The sequence below is a fragment of the Oryctolagus cuniculus genome, chromosome 13 (assembly GCF_051225735.1).
Source record: "Oryctolagus cuniculus isolate XC-2025 breed Fujian yellow rabbit chromosome 13, ASM5122573v1, whole genome shotgun sequence".
NCBI classification, from domain to species: Eukaryota; Metazoa; Chordata; class Mammalia; order Lagomorpha; family Leporidae; genus Oryctolagus; species Oryctolagus cuniculus.
The window spans coordinates 95,192,179-95,214,280 of NC_142879.1; the positions used below are offsets into that span (position 1 = coordinate 95,192,179).

Below are 22,102 nucleotides of genomic sequence, written 5' to 3' on the forward strand. Positions count from 1 at the left end.
TTTTGTTCTACAATCACCCGACTCAAATTGTGGGATTCCGGCCAAAGGTAAGGACCCCAAGACACCTGCAAACCTATGTGATATCTGGACCCAGACAAAGACCTGAATAAAGCAGAAGGTTTCTACAGAGGTGTCTGCATTTATACTTTAGCTCTCAAAGAGCTGCAAAAGTCAGTTGGCTTTAAAAAAAAAAAAAAACACACAATATTGGCAAATATAAAAGTGAACATCTGTACTACTTAAACACGATACTCACAGTTCTGGCTTGGCTGAGGCTCTAGAGGAAAATTTGGTTTTGGAAATGTTTTATACACATCTCATATGAGGATATATGTGAACATTCTACTGCTAGTACATACACGTCTGTGGGTATATATATGTGTGTGTGTATACGTATCTATGTGTGTGTGTATGACATTATGTTTGCATGTGTATTTATATATCCCTGCTAGTATATATGTGTATATAAATATGCATGTGTATTTATATGTGTGTATTTTTTTAAAGATTTATTTTATTTATTTGAAAGGCAGAGTTACAGAGAGAGTGAGGTCTTCCATCCGCTGGTTCACTGCTCAGACAGCTGCAATGGCCGGAGCTGTGCCGATCTGAAGCCAGGAGTCAGGAGCTTCTTCTGGGGTCTCCCACGAAGGTGCCCAAGGACTTGGGCCATCTTCTACTGCTTTCCCAGGCCAGAGCAGAGAGCTTGATTGGAAGAGGAGCAGCCAGGACTAGAACCATTGCCCATATGGGATGCCGGCGATTCATGCCAAGGCGTTAACCGCTGGCCCTTGTGTGTATATTTTTAAAAGGTTGATTTATTTGAAAGGCAGACTCGCAGAGAAACAGAGAGAGAGAGAGAAAGAAACAGAGACAGAGACAGAGATTATCCACCTACTGGTTCATACCACAAACGGCCACTATAGTTAAAGCTGGATCAGGTCAAAGCTAGGAGCCCAGGACTCCATGCAGGTCTTTCAAATGGATAAAAGAGGTCTAAAAACTTGGGACATCTGTTGTTTTATCAGATACATTAGCAGGGAGCTGGGTCATAAGTGGAACAGCTGGGACAAAAACCAGTGGTCAAACATGGGATGATGGCAGTACAATCAACATCTTAACCCACTGCCCCATGGTGCTAGTGGCCCCTTGCTTGTGTGTATTTTATACATTCTTATACTGCTAAATGACTGACACTGAAAAAATATATTGAACTGAATGAAGAGATATTCCATATTGATAGGAAATAACAAGCTCTATCTGTAAGTGACTCAGTGTCAAGAATCTTGCTGGGATGATTGGATGATTGGACATATGAACAGATGATTGGGTTGGTGGAAATGAATGGTGGGGGTGGATCAATGCGTGGTTGGGTGGATGGATGGTAGGTGGCTCGGTGAGTGGGCAGTCTGAATTAGTATTTTTTAGTCGTCACTCATCTTGATTTCCTTCCTTTTTAGGAATCATCCTTATCTAAAACCTTAAAAACACGCAAGAAATGAAAATAGGAAAGCATTTTGAGAAGTTAAAAAGTTATAAGAAATAGCCAGATCTTTTACTGTTAAATTCAAATGGAATTTCCAAAGGAGAGATACAGTAACTCCTGGCATGCAGGAGTGTTATTTTCCAGATGGAAAATTCTCAAACTCCATGATACAAACTACTCTGCAGGTGTGAAGATTGGGAGCTTCCTTATCTATTTTTCATACACTCCACTCTGGCAGGCAGTTGTTAAGCTGGTAATGGAAAGGTAAGTAGTTTATTGCAGGCGGCAGTTAGCAAGCAGTCAGAGAGCTTGAAGCTCAGCCTTGCAAGGGAACATGAGTAGTGACCCTGTGGAAGTCCTAAAGGATTTCGGAGGAGCCATTTCAAGGATCAATGGCAGTTCCATTACTGTTTTCATGGTTAATCAATGGAGCACACACTGTGACAAGCCACGGTTCCCAGACACAGGGCTGCAGCCCTGGGTGGCAGAGGTGGTACGCCCGCGGGGAGGTGGATCTGAAAACCGACAGGAAAAGGAACTGTGTTGCTTAGGAGATTTTCCTTGCCACAGCAAAGGAAATCCACAGCTCAGCATGTTTTACTTCAGTAGCCAGGGAAGATTAAAACAGAATTGATGATATAGTTGGCAACAAATTGTACTGTTCTTTGGTGTGGCTGAACAATGTATATGTCATATTTGAAAATAAGAAAAAGCCTTACTTCAAAGAATAAAAATCAATGAAAACAAAACCAAAGTACATTTTAGATATTACCAAAAGCACTTTTTAAAGTTCTTGGTCTTTTTTCTTTTTTATTGTCATGGAATAAAGATCTTCAGTGTATATTTTATCAAGAAAAAAAAAACTACTTTTACAAGTATCAACGTGCAGTACCTTATGTTGCATTTCAGTTATCATATTTTTGATATGAATATCAACATTCAAGTGTTCTTTAGTTAGAAAATGCCAGGTTATTATAAACTAATGAGACTTTTCTGTAGAATTTGCTATTTTATATTCTTAATTATGTTTTTTAGAATCCAATATAAATTAATAGTGGAGAGTAATATTTTCTGTCCAATCCTTATTCATTTGAGGATACTTCAAAAATTCATGCAAAAGTTATTTTGATATAATCATAATCGGTAGTAGACTATTTACATTTTTACATTTACACCCACCTAGCAAATAATCACAGACTGTTTACATTTACATAGGTAATGAGTGTGCTTGCGTGTGCTTTTGTAATAATAAGTGCAAATTTCAGCTAAAAATGTTTAAATTCTTATTGTGTGCCAAACACTGTGCTATACATTATTTAATAAATTTCTCCAATGTATCCTATGAGGAGTTATTACTATGATGTTCATTTTACAGTTTAGGAAACCTCGATCCAGTGAGACGAAATAATTTACTCTTGTGCAAGAATGCAGAGCTGTGAGCTGGACCTCCAGACCTGACCTTTTTATTCTGTCCTGCTTTCTTTTGGGTAATCATTGAACACTAGACGTAGGTTTTCAGAATGAACTTGTTGGCTCTCAAGCAATTGAAACTCATGTAAACTCACAGCATTGCTCACAGACAGCAAAACAAGACACGCACTACGGTTGTTGAAGATAACTGTTGCCAGCTGTAGGCTTTTAGCCCACTGATTGATACCCACGTCCTACAGCAGAGTGCTGGGTTCAGTTCTCAGCTGTTTCCTGACTCCAGGTTCCAGTCAAGGTAAATCCTTGGGGGCAGTCATGATGGCTCAAGTGAATGGATTCCTGCCACCCAAGCTGGACACCTGGACTGAATTTTCAGTTTCTGGCTCCAATCTTGGCTCAACTCCTGGCTGTTGAGGACATTCAAGGAGTGACACCTCTCTCTCTCTCTCTCCCTCTCCCTCTCTCTCTCTCTCTCCCCTCTCTGTAGCTGTCTCACTCCCTCTTTCTGTCTACCTCACAAATAAAAAACAAAATGTAAATAAAATATGGGTTGGCAAATTTTTTTTTGTGAAGGACTAGTTAATATTTTAGGTTTTGCAGACCACACTGACTCTGCCAAAACTACTCAGCTCCTGTGGTGTCAAAGCACTAGATGAGATGGGAAGTTTTTAGAGCTGTCACCCCTAGTTGGAGGTTCTTAGACACAGAGGCTTGCACTGAAGTAGCAGCTGTTGATCCCTGTCACTCCAAAAGGCTGCACCTCATTTGGATAATTTGCCTGGGACGTCATCCCAGAGGGAGGGGCTCCTAAGAGCAGCCAGTGGCAGAGATTAGAAGGATAGGGATGACTGGTGAATCTGCTTTTTTGTTCATTCCATAAGTAAATATTATTCCTTGCCTCTTTGTAAATTTGAATAAAAGTTCAAATCTCAATAGCACAAGTTAAAGAGCAGGGCTTCCCAGTAGAAGATGGCCCAAGTGCTTGGGCCCCTGCACCAGCACAGGAGACCGGGAAGAAGTGCATGGGCCCCTGTACCCACTTGAGAGACCCGGAGGAGGCTCCTGGCTCTTGGCTTCAGACCGGTGCAGCTCCAGCCATTGTGGCCATCTGGGGAATGAACCAATGGAAGGAAGACCTTTCTCTCTGTCTCTCCCTCTCTCTGTCTGCATCTCTTACCTGTCAAATAAATAAATAAAATCTTAAAAAAAAAAAAAAAAAACAGCAGGGCTTCCAGCTAACTGCTTAACAAGGAAATGAGAAACTAAAGATTTCTAACTGCCAGAATTAAAGACATTGTAAGCCTTCCAACGTATCCTACTTATATGACACATCTATATCTTTACATTATTTAAGCCTTGAAAGCAGAAGCACACGAGGATTGTGCTGTTTGTTTCAGAGAAACACTGACTCAAGGAGCAGAAGCTGAGTGACTTTTCCCATATCACAGGGCAGACACTGCTGTCTTTGGGATGTATGAAATGCTTCACACCTTTCAAAGCACATTTGTATGGTATGCATATTTATTATTTGATTAGGAAAAGACACAATCATGTAAGGAGAGGAACACTGACCATTTTTGCATACAAACATGTTTAGAAAAAAAATATTTGAGTTAGTGGCTTAAAACCTGAATTAAACCCATAGATATGATTGATTTGGCCTAAAAAGAGTTTCTTTTTAAATTTGGTATTTTTCAAAAAAGATGCCAAGTTAATTAATACTTTTAAACAGCATGAAAGTACACACAGAACAAAATTTAAAAGTATACATTTTTTTAAAATCACCTTCGTGCCACTATTCAAGTTCCTATTCCAAGGGGCCCAACAGTCTAAGTATCTGTAGTAGTCTACATTCACAAAGTATGTGTGGATCAAGTACACATGCATATAAAGAGATATTTCCTGTTTCACTGTATATTATAGAAATAATTTCTATGAGTGCATATGGAGATACAATATTTTATTGTAGAGTCACTAGAATATTTTAATTACCCAATGACTTATAGACATCTAGAAAATACTCAATATTTTGCTATTACCAAAAAATCCAGAAAATATGCCAGTATAAACCAAATTTTCCACAAGAATGTAAGTCAATAGAACGAATTCCAACAATAAAAATGATGAATGGTTGGGCATGGGTTTATTAAATTTCAAAATTTTGTACCACAGGGATTTAAAATATCTATCTTAAGGTTTTATTCCTAGTAATTGTAATATTTGTTTTTAACTCTAATTAATTTATTTTTATAAGAGAGGCAGAGAGAGAGAGAGGGAGAGCTGTTCCAGTGGTTTGCTCCGAAAATCCTGCACAGTAACATTTACAAATGTCCTTTCTAAATGTTCTTATATCTTACATTTCCAAGACTGGAAACTTGACCACCCTGACTTCACATTAGAAACAGGTCATAACAGACAACATTATGGAGAGATCCAGAACTAACCCTTGAATAAATGTGAAACCGAACTTACATGTGCTTTTATTATTGCTTCATGCTCTAATTAGGTTAAAAAAGGAGATCTCTGAATACTAAAGTCAGAATTTACTGAATAGTGTTAATGTCTACTAGCCAAACACAAACCTCACAAGCCAACATCTGAATCACGATAGTCTTTCTCAGCCTATTGTCTATTAGGAGTTTTAGATATTTTCAATTAAAGCCTTAATTTTTTCTGTAGACTTCAACATACGTGGCCCAAACAACACTGTCTCTGAGGTGGACTCTGATTCATATTTTGAAACTCCTTTTTCAACTTTACCTTGGCCAATATTTTGATACCAATAGGCAAATTTCTTTAACAGAGCCTCTGCTGTGAGGGCACCAGGATCAGTAGTATCCACTGGCTTGGACTTTCTATCTTGTTCTGGAATCTTTCCTGCCCAAAGTTTCACACTGTTCATAACTTTAAGGATCTTTTGCATATTTGGCTTTTGGGTTTCTTTGTTATCCAAAGTCTTTCCAGCATTGGCTTCTCACTTTTCTCTTTATTCAGATCAATGGCAGATAGAATTTGGTGGGCACCCATGGTGGGCAGGAGCAGTAGAGGTGATGGGGGAAGGGATGCTGCTGTGGTAGCATCTAAGTCACTTGCAGTGAGACTTTGCTGCTCTTGCAGGGTGACAGCTTTGTCAATCTGTGCTTGCAGAGGTGCAAGTTCAAGTGCACTGACCTGCAGGGCTTCCTTATTTGCAGCTGCTGTATCTTCAGCTGTGCCTCTTCCCGAGACAAGTTTGTTACAGAAATCTGCCTGCTCGGGGACTTCACAAAGAAAGAAAGGTCATCCCTGAAGGGGTGGCCTTGACCTGACTCCTGTCCATAGTCTTGTTGACCATTCCCCTTCTTCCCTGGCTGCTGTCCAATGTCATCAAAAGATGCCACTGCATCCTTTCCTGTGCTGTTTGGCTGGTTAGCTGAAACTGAACTTTTGGACACTGAATCAGAGATAAATTACTACTGATCCTGCTTACAATACTTTGAGATGAACCATCTGGCTTCCCAGACCAAAGTGCAATTTGCATGTTACTCCAACTTGAAAACCTATCCTAATCAGAGGCTTACTCCAGCCAAGCATTTAGATGGCAAAATTGTTAGTAAAATGGTGCAGCGTTATCTGTGGCACAATCTACACCCCAGACACCATCCTTGGCTCTAGCTCTGGCCGCCATTGCTTGACGGCAGATGACCAAATGGCCCAACCGCAGGTGTCAGCTCCACCTCCACCCTAATAGGATTTGATGCTCTTATTTCCCTGACTTTTGCAAAAATATAATAGGACCTGCTTCCTGCACACATGTTCTCACTCTCTTGCAGCCTATTGCACTTCCCCAACCCAACAATACAGCTTTCTCTTAACTCCAGTGTTCGCTGTGTTTTGTGGTGGCCTTACATCAGAGCTGGGACTCAGCTCCAGGCTCTCCCATGGACCTTGCTCTTCCCCCAGGGACCTGAGCTGCTTCGGGATCCTGGATTTTATGCCAGTCACAAAACACACCCGCAGACCTCCTCCCACGCACTGAATGCTCTGTGGTCTCCATCCACACATCAGCCTTTCAAAATCCTGAAGTAAGATGGGTAATGGGGAATTCTCTCACAGCAACCTCTACCATGGGTTGTGGTTCTGCTCTGCTTCATCTCAAAGTTTTTGTACCCGGCACCACAACCTCCGACAGGCTTTATGCCTTCCAAGGGCCTTCTGCCTCCTTCCACGGGCTTTGGACCTTTCCACGGGCTCTAGTCCTTGGGGTCCCAGTGTGTGCATGGGTGATGACCCCCACTCTCCGTTCCTGTACCCTCCCCATCAAATGGCTGTGATCTTGGGGACACCCCAATATCCACCAGTCCAACACTGTGGGTCACCATGGGAACTTCTCCGTCCCACATGCCATCCAGCTCTCCTCTTGATTGTCTCCAACCTCAACAACCAGTCCACATTTGACCCTCACACTATCCAAGATCTTTATCAATTCTGTGAGCATTTGGGAAAGTGGAAGAAAATCTCCTGTGTCTAAGCTTTCTTCTATCTCAGCTCTAAACCTCCTCTGACTCAAGTTCTCTTAACTTCCAAAGCTCTCACTAAAAATCCAAACCCCTTTCTTCATGTCCACTGCTCGGGCTTTTACTGTCTTGCTCCGTGTTTCCTCCCCCTCCTGCCTGGGAATTCCAATCTTACCTCAGAACTAGCCCTTGTCCAAAGTCTACTCCCCTGGCCTTATCTATGGTCCTCTCTGACACACTCCTCCAAGAATTTGGGAAGGGGCCCTATTTCCACGCCTTCGCCCTCTGTCCTTCATCCTCCAACAGGTCTCTGCCTCTCCCCTTCTTGTTCCAATTTTATCATAAGAATAGCAAGGAAGTGGGGATTCCTTCCTTCTAAGCTCCCAGTTTACTGCAAAACAAATCAGGTATTCTGCCCTTTGATGGCTCTTTTGTTTTTCTCATGAGCAAGCCAGACAGAATATCCAGGTCTTTTGATGGATTTTGTTCCTATCTTGTAATTGAATATCTCACCAGGTCTCCTCAATTCCTACAAACTCCTGGTCCCATTAGTGAGCATTTCCTAGATACATCTCTCCCAACCAAATGAAATAATGATCAAGACTCCTGGCCCTTCAAGCCAGCAGACTCACTGGGTTAATTATTATTTCCAGACCTATCTCCTTTTCCCTAATTGCCCTTATCCTGTCACCTATCAAATTCTCCTCTTTAGAAATCTCTCTCTAGAGCCAGCGCTGTGGCATAGCAGTAAAGCTGCCAACTGCAGTGCCGGCATCCCATATGGGCTCCAGTTTGAGTCCTGGCTGCTCCACTTCCAAACCAGCTCTCCGCTTTGGCCTGGGAAAGCAATAGAAGGTGCCCCAAGTCCTTGGGTCCCTGCACCCATGTGGGAGAACCAGAAGATGCTCCTGGCTCCTGGTTTCTGATTGCACAGCTCCAGCCATTGTGGCCTGTCTGGGAGCTGCCTGAACTTTTGTTTCAGAGCCAGTCCCAAGTTGAAGTAGGCAGGCATACAGGTTAAAATTGTTAGATTTGTGAACTGGAAGACCACGCCCTTGCCACGCCCCCTGTGTGACCTCATGCCCCTACCAGATGCCTTTGCCATGCCCCGGAGTGGCCTCATTCCCTTACCTGGCCACACCTGGGTGCCCACCAGCCAATCAGGTTAATTAACCACCCCCCTTTGGAAGTGGTTAAAAGCTGGGACACAGTATGTGGCCTGGCCAGCTCTTCTTCCCTGGCCTCTTGTCAGGAGGGGGCTGGCTGTAGCCCCGCGCCTCCAGGGCGCATGGCCTTCGGCCCATGTGCTCTAGGCTTCCTGGCCCAGATACAGGCCTAGATGCTCTTCCACGTGGCTGGTTCCTGGTGCTTGGTATGAACCCCCATTCACCTCTCTCTCTTAAATAAAGCTCTCACTCTCCTATGCATCTTTCTCACCATGCTGCCTCGTTTATCTGTGCTGGTGTTTAGAATTCTTCTCTAAATATTAGGCAAGAACCCTCTTGGGCTTATTAAAATTGGGGATTTAGTAATAAGCCCGTGGTGAAATCGTATGGCAGCCCAAATTCTGGTAGCACATGTGGCACCCTGGATAGCATTTCTAGGGAACTTTAAGGGGTCACATTTCAGTGTAAATTTTACGGGGTCTTCTCCGATTTCAAAGTGACTGACTGACAATTAGGGCATCATCACTGGCCTAAGGTATTCTTTGGGTAAAAAGGAAAGTAGACTCAAATTCAATTAAATCTAAAAAGATATCTTTAGTAAATAACAATCTTGTGCATGAAAATCTGGTTCTGCTGTAGCTTGACATTGGGTTTAAAGGAATTTCTCTCTTTGAATCTAGGAAGATCACTGCCTTTAAGAATATTACTTTGTAACTTAGCGATCTTGTTTTGCAATTTGTTTGAGCAGGCTTCTGATGAAACAGCAATGAGTAATCAGTACTCGTTATAGCCCCTAAGGTGGATTTTGCAATCTCTGGTTTAATGTCACTGATTTATAGCTAGAGTGTGATAAAAGGAGTAGAATTCCATGTGGATGCAATTTTGACCTCAATTCAGATAGAGGTATGATACAATACCAGCATCCTTAGTCATCCAGGTGTAATTGCTTAATGTAAACTGGGTGAAGGCAAATGAGATAAATGTGTTCAAATGTAAATACTGGTACTTTTTTTTTTTTTTTTTTTGACAGAGTTAGAGACAGAAAGGTCTTCTTTTTCCATTGGTTCACCCCCCAAATGGCCGCTATGGCTGGCGCGCTGTGCCGATCTGAAGCCTGGAGCCAGGTGCTTCCTCCTGGTCTCCCAGGCAGGTGCTGGGCCCAAGCACTTGGGCCATCCTCCACTGCACTCCCGGGCCACCGCAGAGAGCTGGATTGGAAGAGGAGCAACTGGGACAGAATCTGGCAACCCGACCGGGACTAGAACCCAGGGTGCCGAAGCTGCTGGTGGAGGATTAGCCAAGTGAGCTGCAGCGATGGCCAATACTGGTACTCTTAACATCTTATATTCTATAGAAAAACTATTGGGTTTGCTAATGTTTTCATAATTTGTCCATATAAAAATAGTTTAACACCACTTAAAAGTAACTATGATTGAAATTCTATGTTATTTAGAAAATGTTGTCTTAATTTGGAGATTTCTAAAGGGTGATTTCAAAATGTAAATCAAGGAAAACAGCAGATGGAAAGCAAAAGTTTTAGTCTATATGACATAGAACTAGCATCTGACCCTCTGTTAAAGCAATGAGATTTTTGCAAGGCATGTATGCTAGTCAGTATTTTAAATCATCTTACAAATCTGCTTGCAAACTGCAGCATCACCTTTTGATAGTTTTGTCTATTTGGTGACTCTATCAATTTTCTAGCCAGCTCCAGTAGGCTATTCTCTCTTCTCTTGTTAGGACTCTGTTAAAACTGTTCCATATTATGGGATATGATTCCATACACTAGCTCTTAAATTTAAGGTTTTGATCCTGATTTTTGGAATGACCAAAGGGACACAGATCTTGTGTTCTGTTGAAGTAATCTATTAATGTCTCTGTTAAGTTCTACTTGTTTAAAAACAGCTGAGTTTGTATTAAGAGTTATGATTTGTTTGAATATATACTCATTCTAAAGCATGTGAGTTATCACTTTGTAACAGTGACCAAATCTGGCTATATTATGTCATGATGTTAAGAGATCCTATTTCTACTAGACATTTTAAACCTCCTTGGCATCCTTGACAAATGTTCAAAAAAATATCAAAGTTCCAAATTCCTTGGACTTTGATATTTCCAGCTGGGTCCCTGGAAATATCAAAGGATGTGTTCCTCGTCTTGTAGAGACACCAAGTAATCAGGCTATTTGGATTATATTACAGGTACTGTCAAGATGTGAAGTGGTGCTAAATTTTAAGTTATGATAATGTAAAATGCTATGGATACAAACGTCCAAAGTTAAAAAGTCTAATGCTCTTGTGTTATCAGATGTGATGGTTACCTTAATGAGAAAAGCACAGAGGCCTAAAAGAGGCAAATGTTTTATAAAATCCTACAGGTGCTTTCAAAAATATTGCATGGAGTAAGCAAGTGCCTCTTCTTGTTGACTAATGAGCTTATAATTTTAAAATATGGCTATTTAAAGTCTTTTGCCATCATATTTTGTATTTCCCTCCAAACACTAGAAATCATATTTGCTGCTCATAAAACTGAAACATTGTTGGTTCTGTGTTTAGATGTCCTCCTATAGGTTCTGATGGACTTTTTCCTGTGACTTCTATTGGCTCTGTAAGCAGATGAAGCCAATAATGCACTACAGGTTCCAACTGAGAGAAAGTATGGTTAATTGAGGTTACTAATAGCAGAAAGTAATTTGGATCAATTGGCAGTTGAAAAAACAGTTAAGCGGCAGGCACTTGTGGCATAGCAGGTAAAGCCTCTGCCTGCAGTGCTGGCATTTCATATGAGTGTTGGTTTGAGTCCTGGCTGCTCCACTTTCTATCCAGTGCTCTGCTATGGCCTGGGAAAGCAGTAGATGGCCCAAGTCCTTGGGCCCCTGCACCTGCATGGGAGACCCGGAAGAAGCTCCTGGCTCCTGGCTTTGGATGGGGGCAACTCTAGCTGGTGCAGCCAATTGGGAAGTGAACCAGCAGATGGAAGACCTTTCTCTTCTGTCTATGCTTCTCCTTCTCTGTCTGACTCTGACTTTCAAATAAATAAATCTTTTAAAAAAACAGGTTAACATTTTAAGAAGCTATTACTGAAACTGATTTATTTTGTATGTTATGCTATGTGTATACATTTTATATGTCTACATGGGAAAATTTATTAAGAACTATTTTAATTGGCTTATAGATTAAATTTATGAGCAGTCTTTTAACTACTAAAACTAATGGAAGATACATTTTGGTTCATGTGACATCAGATGTTTTCAATTTGTTGGTAAAAAGAAACTAAAAATGTTTAAGTCATTTACATGTTTGTGCTTGATTTTGCTGCTCAAACAAGTTACACTGTGTTAGATATTTAAGACATGTTCCCAAATAGATTTGTTGTCTTGAAATTTATAGAAGGCATCAGTTCTTCTGGTAAATGTTTCATAAGTTATTTAATGGTTGAATTGCTTACTAATTTTTCATTTGATATTGTTATTATTGTCAGTAAGTGATCTGGAAAGCCTGACTTTTTCCCTCATTTCTCTATTCTCTTCAAGATGGGGAACTGATTCTATTCTGAAGGACTCTTCAGGATGTACAGTTTCATCCTTATTCCTTATAAAAGGAATGGCTAACATTTTCTATAATAGCATAGCCAAAAGGAGAGCTTAAACTATAATTTCACTGCTAATTTACTTTGCCATGGGCACAGTAAACAGGCAAAACCTCCCTTTCAGACTAAAGGAAGGGAGAGAAAAGTTTTACTCATAACATCAAATTTTATATGTAAGATGGTCATCATGTTTGATGTTAAAGTGAGGACATAGCTTTCTTCATGGACATTATCATTTTTTTTTTTTTTTTTTTTTTTTTTTTTTTTTTTTTTGACAGGCAGAGTGGACAGTGAGAGAGAGACAGAGAGAGAAAGGTCTTCCTTTGCCGTTGGTTCACCCTCCAATGGCCGCCGCTGCAGCCGGCGCACCGCGCTGATCCTGGCAGGAGCCAGGAGCCAGGTGCTTTTTCCTGGTCTCCCATGGGGTGCAGGGCCCAAGCACCTGGGCCATCCTCCACTGCACTCCCTGGCCATAGCAGAGAGCTGGCCTGGAAGAGGGGCAACCGGGACAGAATCCGGCGCCCCAACCGGGACTAGATCCCGGTGTGCCGGCGCCGCAAGGTGGAGGATTAGCCTATTGAGCCACGGCGCCGGCTGGATATTATCAACCTCACAGATAAACCACTATCAGAACATGCTTATGACTATAGACTTCTAGTTTAGGCCACAAAGATTAGAGATGGGACTTGAGCACCCACTTGGTTTGCATCCTCTGGTCTGCTTTAACAAAAACCAGGAGGAAGAGAAAGCTAGGCATCAGAAGCAATGTAAAGATAAGTGGCAGGCCAATGAATGGCTGCTTTACACGGTGAACTGCCATCAAGGAGACTCACAGGCCAGCAGTGGCTTTCAATGTGGAAAGCCAGGGCTTCAGCAGAAATCAGCTTATGAAGAGCCCCAGCAGCTCTGTCAGCCAACAGTTGGATCACTGGAAATGGACCTGCCCTGAAGCTGAAGGATGCCCAGGTCAGAGCCACAAATCTGTTGGCTCTAAGCTGAAAAGCCCTTCACTTGGCCTAGATTCCAGAGGAACCACTGCTGCCGTGGGGATGGCCAAGCAGGGTCAGCAACATTGCAGGCAGAACTGTAAATTTCCTGTTTGAGATGCCACCTGCTTTTCCATGGCCAGCTCTCCTCCCAGGCCAGTTAGGTAATGGAAATCAACAAGGTGTCTTCCCCAAGGAGGTTCACACCTCCCTTAGGATGTATTACATGTGAAGATATAGTTAGACCTGGGCCTCATTGCTGGCAAGGCCTTAAACCACATCTAATTATTATCAGGCCCCTTCTGTCAGTTTCTGTTTGCCTCTTTATTGGAAAACTTATTCGTGGTTCAGATAGCTGCTCTCTTAAGTCCTCTAATAATGACTCTGTCCTTTGTTCTAGACGCTGTCTAGCCCACTTGGGGCCTCATTCCTTTGTAATATAGCCTCTACTCTTACGTCAATGGCTCTACACCCAACATGTGTGTATTGAGTATCCTCTCTCCCAATTAATGTTGTAAGATCATTCAGAATTTTTCTACAGACACACTCTTCTACCCGCAAGAGATGAGAGGTCCTTCTCCCAGTCTTGGTTGGGATTAGCTTCATAATCTCTCTCTCCTCAGTAGTGACCTCAGGAACAGCTTTGGGCCACAACGTTATCTCAACCAACTGACTCTAAAACAACTCCAACACTTACAAGAGGAGGTCACTAGATCCATTGAGACCTCAGCTGATGCCATCTGAGGTCTCCAAAGCCGTATCACTTCACTAATAGGCATGGGCCTATGGAACAGACAGGCCTTACCAGTGTTGTTATGATAACCAATCAGGCCAGGTAAAATCACATCTATCAAACAGTCTTCACTAGGGTCCAGAGACACTCCCCCCCCACCCCCATTTCCTCTCCTCTATGAAATCCACTTATTACTTGGTTAATGCCACTCTTAGGACCATTGGCTGCTGTTCTCACCCTGGGTTTTATATTATCTTGTCTGTTTATGTGTTTACAGGGGAGTAATAATGGAAAGAACCAAAGCCTTCACCAACCAGGCAGTCACCCAAATGCTGCTACAGGGATATACTTGGCTCCCCACCCAGGAGATTATGGCTTGAGACATCATCGCCTTATGATAGCAGAGAGTAACTCATCGCTCCCATGTTAGCAGGAAGTAGCTCTAAAGACAGATCATTGTCCCGCCACCCCTCCTAGACTTTTGGAGCTGATGCAATTCCATACAACACTTGCTTTATAAAGAAACAAAAGGAGGGAATTTTAGTAAAATGGTGCAGTTTCATCTGTGGCATGATCTATGCCCTGGACACCATCCTCAGCTCTAGCCTCCACTGCCATTGCTAGAAGCCAAATGGCCCAACCACAGATGTAAGCTCCACCCCTCCATTTCCCTGTCCCCGCAAAGGTTTAATAGGACCTGCTTCCTGCACACTTGCTCTCTCCAGATCTCTCTTCCACCCTCTCTCTCTGTTAATCTCTCTCTCAACCCCCCTCTCATTCTTCCTCGTCCTTTCCCTCAGTCCTGTCAGATACCTCCCATCAATACTCTTTCCCTTTACTCTGTTTGGTGTGTTTTGTGGTGGCCTTACATTGGTGCCATGACTGGGATCCAGGCTCACCCTTCGACCTTGCTCTTCCCCCAAAGACCAAAGTGCAGTTTGCATGCTTACTCTAACTTGTTGAAAACCTATCTTAATCAGGGGCTTAATCCAGCTGAGCATTTAGATGGCAAAGTCTCCCCAAATTTGCATTTCAAGTATTTCAGTCATGCATAAAAGCACACTGGGCTCTGTAGCAGTCAGCAGGCTTTCTTGTTTTAACAAAGCCACTTACTAAACAATTCCATTTTTCTACATGCCCTCCTATCAGTTCGTATCAACCTCACAACCAAATGATTAAGTAATTCAGGGTGTGGGGAGTTGCATGTGAGTGCTTGAGGTGCCTGTGATGCTACTCTTGTGTGCACATTCAAAGTTGTATTCTTTCTTCAAGTAGAGTAAATTTGGTTTGGGGGGAGGCTGTTGTGCCTTGTGAATTTAATTAGAAAACCTGGATCTGGTCTTTGTGATCTTGTACTTGCAAGCTTTTAAGTCAGAACCGTAGTTCAATAGTTTAAATTTGAATTCACACGCCTGTCCACACGTGGCCTCAGCAGTGCCTTCCACAAAGGATGTTTCTTACTTATCTTGAAGTCATTTCAGTTTGCAACCTCTAATTAGGTGTTATTCCAGCAGCAAATTGTGAAAAAGTTTCTTCAACCTGGGTCTCAGTCTTTTGCCTCCCTATTGCTGAATTTTTTTCTGTATGAAAGTTACTTTCCAGGTAATTCCAAGGAAAAAAAATCAATGTACTTTTATGTTACTAAGTTAAGACTATTTACCCTTAGTTCTAGAGTTTTGTTCCCCTAATGTAATAACTGTGTTTTGTTTCTGCATGGATGCCTCTTCTAAACGCTCATAAGTGTTCACCCACTATGATCTTAGGTACTTTTTTTTTCTCTTTGACAAAGTCACTACCACCAAATAATAATGTGATCCACACTGTTAGCATAAACAGCATCAGTATTTTGTAACAGGGAGCTCTCAATCAGTTTACTTTTCCTCCATGCCACCCGACTCAAACAGAACTTCTACAAGGTTAATTACTGACACTGAGAGGGACGAGCTTTATAAGTTCAACCAGAAATATGATTCCACATCACAGGTTATGTGTGCAATTCATTTGTGGATGCTGGCTTGGTAGATCTAGATTAAAGTACGGCATTGCTTATGTATTTCAAACCATATGCATTAATGAAGTGATCTCATCTCAAGAACATGCAATGCAATTTAAAAATATTACTGGAGTTTTTGTTTTATCACCTTCATCAAGGCTGCTTATGATTAAAGTTTTAAAAATTTCAAGGATTTTGCCCTTTGTGTGGTAATGAAATTATAAATTGATGCCATGAATCTTTGAACCTCCAGTCAAAATCCCAGTGTCTCTAATCAGTTACAGGTAAGATGGAATGGAGGGGTTAGAATCACCTTAGTGCTTCCCGGAACACTCCTTTCAAAGTGAAAACTACACATTGCTAAGAAAATCTGGTATTTTATTTAGTTGTCTCTCAATATCTCTGATGCATAAGCCACATAATTTATCATTCCACCACAGTATTTGGCTGTTTTTATGTTTATTGGGATCTCCCAACCAGACCATCCATCATGTATCATTTTCCCATGAATTCAGTAATGAAGTTAATTTAAAAATATCTGTATACATAAATATATCCCCATATAATATCATATATTAATTTCTGTGCATATAAAATTCATAAAAATAGAGACCAACAATTTTTAAAAATATTTTTTATTTATTGATGTGAGAGGTAGAGTAATAGAGAGAGGGAGAGATAGAGAGAAAGGTCTTCCATCCAATGGTTCACTCCCCAAATGGCCACAGTGGCCAGAGGTTGGCCGATCTGAAGCCAGGAGCCAGAAGCTTCTTCCAGGTTTCCCACACAGGTGCTTGGGCACAAGGACTTGAGCCATCTTCCACTGCTTTCCCAGGCCATAGCAGAGAGCTGGATTGGAAGAGAAGCAGCTGGGACTAGAACTGGCACCCTTATGGGATTCTGGAACTGCAGGCAGAGGCTTAGCTCACTATGCCACAGTGCTGGCCTGAGACTAACAATTTTAAAAAAAATCTGTGATGCTACCACTAAGAGAAAATGGCCATAAGTACAATTTATTATATCAATTCATATGCTCTGTAAACAAACTTAGACTAGATCGAACAATGTGGATAAATTCTTGAAACCTAGCTGCACACCATACCGGAGAGCATGTCTCCTTCATAGCATCCCATGATTCTTTCATCCCATGATTCTCTCAGAGAGCTCTGCTTCATGAGACAGCCTAGCGATCCTGGTGGCTCCCTTCCCATGGTTCTGCCAGCACCACCTGCAGCCACAAGCAGGGAGGAAAACACAAGCAGAATCACCCTCTCTCTTCTAGGATTCGTCTTGGAAGTCACCAGCTCCTGTTATTCAGGGCTTGTTGGGGAGCACGATCCCTTGTCCTGTTTTTCTTCAAGAAGACTGGGAAATATCAGTGAACATATGGCTACGTAGTGAGAGCCAAGAATCCACCACTCTCTAGAAGCAGTTGATGTTCACAAAATTGGTTTGATGATCTACGAGGTGTTGATGAATAACTTGAAAATAGCATGGTACCCCAAGGCATAATTCCCTACTTTATTTCCATTATTAGATTCATTCACAATCCTATTTGTATTCTCCCCATCTTAATACTACAATCAACAGTAGCTGATGAATTTTCCCTGGTATAACTTGCGTTGCATGCTTCTGGATGTCTTCTGAATGGTTTCCATGAGTTACAATGGGAACTGCTCTCTGGCCAATATTCCGAGACCTTGATTACTATGCTCCCTTGGCTGCCATATTGCATGCCTCTGTATCACATACTTGAGAAAGCTGTTGTTAGAGAAGAATAGTTGCCTTCCATGCATAGTTTCCACTGGAATGGATTTCCCCATATATCCCCTATAATAGGAAAGGAGATCTTTCTCTGCTTGAACTTACTAAGATGGTAAATGTGGATAGAATAAATATTTTGCCTTGTGTTTTTGATCAGTTCTGCCATGTGTTCCCCTTGGAAGCCAGTGCTCTTCCCTGCGGCAACTCTCACTTCAAAGTGAGCTGGGAATACCCCTCACCCATCTATCCCTGGCCACGAGCATACTTTTCTGAGCCTGGCAGCAGCTTCTACAGAAGTTCCCAGATGGAGGCCAGCGCCGCGGCTCACTAGGCTAATCCTCTGCCTTGCAGCGCCGGCACACCGGGTTCTAGTCCCGGTTGGGGCTCCGGATTCTGTCCCGGTTGCCCCTCTTCCAGGCCAGCTCTCTGCTGTGGCCAGGGAGTGCAGTGGAGGATGGCCCAAGTGCTTGGGCCCTGCACCCCATGGGAGACCAGGAGAAGCACCTGGCTCCTGCCATCGGATCAGGGCGGTGCACCGGCTGCAGGGCGCTGGCCGCGGCGGCCATTGGAGGGTGAACCAACGGCAAAGGAAGACCTTTGTGTGTCTCTCTCTCACTGCCCACTCTGCCTGTCAAAAAAACAAACAAAAAAAAAAACAAAAAAAGTTCCCAGATGGGAAGCCTTCTCTAAGGGATGATTTGAGTACAGAGAGGTGGTGTTGCAGATGTAGGAGGAAATCCAGGATAGATGAAATACTTACAATCGGTTTATTTTATATAAATTTAAAAAGAATTAAGTCCTATCTTGATCTGCTCATCTAATTTTTGGCATGATCTTCTACACACCCCTGAGATGATCTCGTATCCTCCAAGATTTCACCTAGTATCTCTGGTGCTGCTTCGTAATTCATATTCCTTCTCAATCTCATTAGTATTTGTCCTGCAAAGTAATCATTGCCACCTCCTAAAAATAGTGCTAGAGGAGACCAAAATTCTCAAATCATACAGGCTAGCAATTTTGGGTGGGGAGTTAGTATGTACCTTGGTGCAAATAAAATCTTTTTTTTTCTGGATTACAAGCCATTACAATCATCTCCAAATCAATATTTAAAAATTATCTACTTAATGGGGAAAGAAAAACTGATACAGATGTTTGACTTAAGATTAACTTCAATTAATATTCATTTACCTGTGAAAACAGGCCTACATTATTAAGAAACTTAATTACATTATTCATATTATAGTTAAATATTTTAGAATTGGTGCATATGTTATTATTGCCATTTTTTGCTGAAAATGTGAACAAAGGAAAATAATATGATATGTTTGCCTCAATGATTTAAGTTATTGAAACAGAAAATTCATTTTAAGAAAAAAATAAGAATCATTTTTCCTTTTTCTGCTAGATGCTACATATTTTGCTGAAGGCTGTGTTGTGTGATTTCACACACTTGCTGAAATCAGCAAAATAAAACTTTTAATAATTAATTTTACATGCATGATTAAAGAAATTGAGTTCTACAAACCTATAGATTTTGAAAATTAATGAACTGCAGTAAAAGTATGCTTGCATGAATGAAAAGCTTAAAACAGAGAAGTAGTAAAACACAAATGGGCCTTTTCTAACAAGCTTGTTTTCTGAGAATTCCTAGAGGTTTCAAGATGCTGTTCAATAATTCTGCTGAAAAATAAATGGAACTTTTTATCAAACTTTTTGATTATACACTCTCATTTGCAGGTGAGCAGAAAACAACTCATAACTGATTTTCATTCTCACCATTATTGAAAGTAAGATAAACATGTTCTATTTTTGAACTACTTAATTTAAATAAAATCAAATATAAACATGTAAATATTAACAATGTATTTTTCATAGATGCTCTAATTTTTCCCTACTAAATGATCAATTTTATCAGGTTGATTTGTATATATTCTTCCATATTCCCTATCATCTGTCTCTAGAGTGATAGAGGCCCATAAAACACAAGTTGATACTAGGGTCTGAATGTTTCATATGAAACCTTTGAGTCCTTTTGCTTCTTTCAATACTGCATAATAGCTCAAATAGGTAATTAGCACTGATTAAGTGCGTGCATCAATTTTTAGTTCTTATTACATGACCCTTTCCAGACACCTGTAGTTATCTGTGCAGCTCAGAGAGAATCGATTGCTTGCTTCTTTGCACCCTCTGTTTGGTTGTAAACTACCAAATCCAACGCTGACTATTTCTAACAGAAAAGGAATTTATTGCAAAGTCAGTTAATTCAGCCGAGATCTTGTTACAGTTTACTATCACGCGGCTTCATTAACTCTGGACTCCTACCACCGTGGACCTTGATTCCACAAAAGCATGGAAAGTAGTCCTTGATGTGCCCACACCTTAATAATCTCTCAAATTCCGATTATCAGAAGAAATGTCAGACTGGCTTATTTAGGCTGTCTGTTTATTGCTGTAGCTACCAATGTATAAAAAGAAATAAGCTTGCTCTGGGTGACCCTGGTAGGAGAGTCTTTTACACACAATATCTGGTCTCTGGTAATAGATATTCTTCCTTGAATTCTGTCAGAATCTTTTTCTCCTATTATTATGGAACTCATGGTATAAATTATAAACTTAATTTTCATCAACATATCCTATATAAATGACAGGACAGAAGCAGAAAAAATAATATTTCAATTTAAAATACACATGTGTTATATTGCATTAAACTATTGAGTCAATACCAAAATCATGATTTTTGTAACTCATCTTTAGCTCATGGCAAGTTTTATAGTATTCCTTTCCCAGTATGTTCTCTGCACTTTCAGCTGGCCATTTAGATCGTCAGATTTCTCTGTTCAGCAAGGTGATATTAATTTATGTTTCTAAGAGCTCTGAGGTTTTACGGTACTTCTGTCAGTACAAAGCTATTGTTGTTATCTTCTGCCAACTTTTTTTTTTTTTTTTTTTTGACAAGCAGACTGGACAGTGAGAGAGAGAGAGAGACAGAAAGAAAGGTCTTAGGTCTTCCTTTTGCCCTTGGTTCATCCTCCAATGGCCACCATGGCTGGCACACTGTGGCCAGCACATCACGCTGATCTGAAGCCAGGAGCCAATTGCTCCTCCTGGTCTCCCATGCAGGTGCAGGGCCCAAGGACTTGGGCCATCCTTCACTTCACTCCCGGGGCACAGCAGAGAGCTGGCCTGGAAGAGGGGCAACCGGGACAGAATCTGGCGCCCCGACTGGGACTAGGACCCGGTGTGCCCGCGCCGCAGGTGGAGGATTAGCCTATTGAGCCGCGCGCTAGCCATCTTCTATCAACTTTTCAAACACTTGGAATAAAGTTGTATAAGAAGTCTTTCAGAGAATTTCTTGGACTCCACCTTCTTTGCTGTTCTTTATCTGGAGTGAGATCCTGCTCACCAATGCATGTGCACACACCTTGAGCTAATAGAAAAGCACTCTGTATTATATTGTAGGCAGAGATCACACGTCCCCTTCATAGCTGTAGGCATGCCACTTGTAGGGTGTTGTTGAAGCTCTGCTTCTCAGTAGGCAAGTTCTGCTTCTTCCTATTTTTGGCTGAGCTTGCCTGGTGATGTGCTTTGACAAATGGAATGTGGCAGAAATAATGGCTTGAGAATTTGGAGTTGAGGCTTTAAGAGGCTCTGAGACTGCCCTCACTTTCTTGCTATCATGAAGTCTGAACTTGCCTGCTGGAGATGCCATTTGGAAGAGAACCAAGATGCCCCGGCTGACAGCCAGCACCAACCACCAGATACATTAAGGAGGCTCTGTTAGAGGATTCAGTCCTATTGGGCTGCCAGATGAGTCGTCAGCAGGAGGTGCTCTGCACAAGATCAGCAGAAGAACCACTCATTAATTCTGAGCCACTGAATTGTGCACAAATGAAATAGCTGCTCTTTGAAGCCAGTTTTCATATGACTGTTTTGTACATGAAGAGGGGGCTGGCACTGACTTCCTCCTCATTGAGGTGCCTTCCTGTGACAGGCTCACAATGAATATTTCTGGGCCTCCCTACTTGACAGCTGATTTGAGTGTAGAGAACTGGTGTTGCAGATGTAGGAGAAAATCCAGGACGCTCATCTCTCTGTACTTCCTCCTTTTGCAAAATGATCGGTCTATAAAGAACAAATCTTTCTTCCAAGCTGCTTTAAGTCGTCAGTCTTGCTTGGCTAGTGTCCAACTGTGCCTGTCTTGCTGGCCACTGCTGTGATGGATTGAAGGCATCCGGGGAAACCTGAATGTGGGGCTCAGCTTGGTCCTGCGGTTCTTACACTCAGTTGTTAATTCAAACCTAGTCTGCATCAATAGTGAAGGTGATGTATTTGTCTCTATGTACTTTTTACTTATCCAGTTGTTCAAAAACCAAGGGAAGGCTGGTTAAAAATAGCGGAGCTCATGAAGCCACCGCCTGTAGTGCTGGTATCCCATATTGGTGCCAGTTTGAGTCCTGGTTGC

General features: G+C 41.7%; 1 long non-coding RNA gene and 1 pseudogene across 3 annotated transcripts in view; one reads left to right on the forward strand and one right to left on the reverse strand.

The window, feature by feature from the left end:
• Positions 1 to 5,546: 5,546 nt before the first annotated feature.
• LOC100343757 (mitochondrial fission regulator 1-like) lies at positions 5,547 to 16,383 on the reverse strand (annotated as a pseudogene).
• Positions 8,596 to 22,102, forward strand: part of LOC149122760 (uncharacterized) — a 74,680-nt gene continuing 61,173 nt past the window's right edge. For 2 of the 3 annotated variants that reach the window (XR_016219848.1, XR_016219849.1), the window contains exons 1-2: positions 8,596 to 8,782; positions 9,607 to 9,903. This is a non-coding gene — a long non-coding RNA (uncharacterized LOC149122760). Of the gene's footprint in view, positions 8,783 to 9,606; positions 9,904 to 14,160; positions 14,590 to 22,102 lie in introns of those variants that run through there. The other variant, XR_016219847.1, reaches the window with a different exon arrangement.